Genomic DNA, 2,207 nt, shown 5'->3' with positions numbered 1-2,207 from the left:
TCTCTGTGAGGGCAGTATCATTCTATCTCAAGTTGTACTTTGCCCAATTTCTAGTTGGTATGGAGAGAATCTTGAAAGGGCTTCACAGATAGATCTAAGATTCTGTCACACAGGTGCTCCTCCATCCTTTATAGCAAAGTCATCCTTCACTTACAAGTACTTTTCAATGAGGCAGCGGCTCAAGTGGTTTCTTGTGGCAGAGTATCCTGGACTTTCTACCATTTCTCTCCTGCTACCACCTGTGCCCAGTTGGTCTCTGCCATCTTCTGCTTGTCCTTCCTGTTGGCTACTGGACCTGTGCTGTGAAAAGCCTCCAGTAGCTCCTGTGACAGCTTCTCTGGCATCAGCATCCACCCTGCTTATTCTCTGAACCTTCTGTGATCATCCACTTCATGGCCAGTAAGCAGCAATCTCTGTCAGCTAGAGGCATGGAGCCCTGGTAGAAATGGCCTCCCTCAACTCCCTTGAGGGTAGAATCGAGCCCAATCACAAGCTCACAATTTTTCAGTGCCTGCTGAAAGATGCTATAGGGGTTGCATTCAATGGTTGCTGGTTCCTCCAGCTAAGCAGCATGATACCTTTCAAACTGCTTCCTTTTGAGACCATCTAGATTCTAGGTCATTAGAGATCTGGCCAGTTCTTTGTTTCCTCCTATAATCATCATGTTGATGAATTTACTGATGATTGGGTCTGCAAACACAGAACTTGTTTGCGTCAATGGGGCAGCTTTGATGAGCTGGGTTTTCTTGAGTTCCTGATTATATTTCTCCTCTTTAAGTTCTGCCACAGGATTCCAGTGCTAATCTTTGTTAATCAAGGGGTCCCTAAGTTCAGGAGCACAGCACCTGCACCTCACCTGGGTTAGCCCTGGAAGCCTGCAGACTGCATGTCTCATATCCAGGGCCAGCCTGAACCACCATGGTTATGCAGCCTGCAGTGAGGAGTCAGCCATCTTGGCAGTCCTCTGGTAACATGTTAATAAACATATGAATGAAGGAAGTCCACATGAAAATATGACTTTGAGAGTTTTGGGAGTTTAGACACCTAAAGCCTTAGGGACCATCACTTCGGTGGACTTGACTTCTGTATCAAGCAACAGAGGAAACAGCCCCTAAAGGATTCAGAAAAGAGACTGTGGTCTATCTTGTATTTTAAGGGGCTCCTTCTATCTACTGATTCAAAACCAGATTTTAAGTGGATAACATGAAAACAAGATCACTCAGACTATAGTTGCAATAAGCCCAAGTAAGATTTCTCATCAATTCTCACACTTTAGACCTGTTACTATAGGCAGGTGGAAGTAAACAGATCCATTAAGAGCTACTGAAGTATGTTTAAACTTTTCAGAGAAAGCCAAGTGGAATTTTTAATGAATTGTATAGTTTCTGAGATGAAGAAAAATCAAAGCAAATTCCCAATGTGTTTTGGAGACAGAAAAGACAGAAAATGGAGCAAAAGGGGTAGGTCACATAAGAAGAATTCATGAAGCTCTGCACGCAAACTAATGAGCGTCCTTCTGTTCCCTCGCTAGTCTGACCTGGCTATCAGCTGCTGGAACCCAACACATAAAGGTGTCTAGTACTATGAATGGAACCCAACCATTTTGTAAAATCTCCAAAGACTCATCTGTGCCCTCTTACACTGTCTTCAACACATATTTTAATTCAGTAACATATTACCCTGTCACCATTTTGAACTTCAACTACTTGTTCCTTCACATGGAAAGCAAGTGTTTTTATTGCTAATTCTAACCTACGTGCAGGAGCTCCAGCAAGGAAATTCAGGAGCTCCTTTCAAATAGATCTCCCCAAACCACTTGAGCCAGACTTATGTCTACAAAGTTTGGAGGGGATAATGGGCAAGGGGTTGAAGATGAACCAGTACAACTTGGTTTGCTGCAGAATTCTTTCACCTGCTGCTTTGAAACGATGAAGCTACAAGTTCACAGAACCCAAAATGCCAACCCTGGTTCCTACAAAATGAGTTCTGAAAGAAGAACTCACTTGCTTTTGTGGATGAACTGAGGTCTAGGGTGAGAAGATTATAGAGCATGATTTCCCACAAGATTCCCAACAAGAACTTGGTTTGAAGGAATCATCCACTACAGACACAGTTCTTGTGGGAATGAAAAATTATTCAGGGGATCAGGGCTACTAAAACAATGTCCTAGGTGGTAACCTTTCAGGACTTCCCCAGAGAAAAACAAT

At 43.2% G+C, this 2,207-nt stretch overlaps 1 pseudogene; it reads right to left on the bottom strand.

Moving 5' to 3' along the window:
* Nucleotides 1–215: 215 nt before the first annotated feature.
* On the bottom strand, nt 216–952 carry LOC103738173 (annotated as a pseudogene).
* Nucleotides 953–2,207: the final 1,255 nt, after the last annotated feature.

This window comes from Nannospalax galili, unplaced genomic scaffold (genome assembly GCF_000622305.1).
Source record: "Nannospalax galili isolate Female #2095 unplaced genomic scaffold, S.galili_v1.0 scaffold17, whole genome shotgun sequence".
NCBI classification, from domain to species: Eukaryota; Metazoa; Chordata; class Mammalia; order Rodentia; family Spalacidae; genus Nannospalax; species Nannospalax galili.
This window is presented reverse-complemented; position numbering and strand designations above follow the sequence as displayed.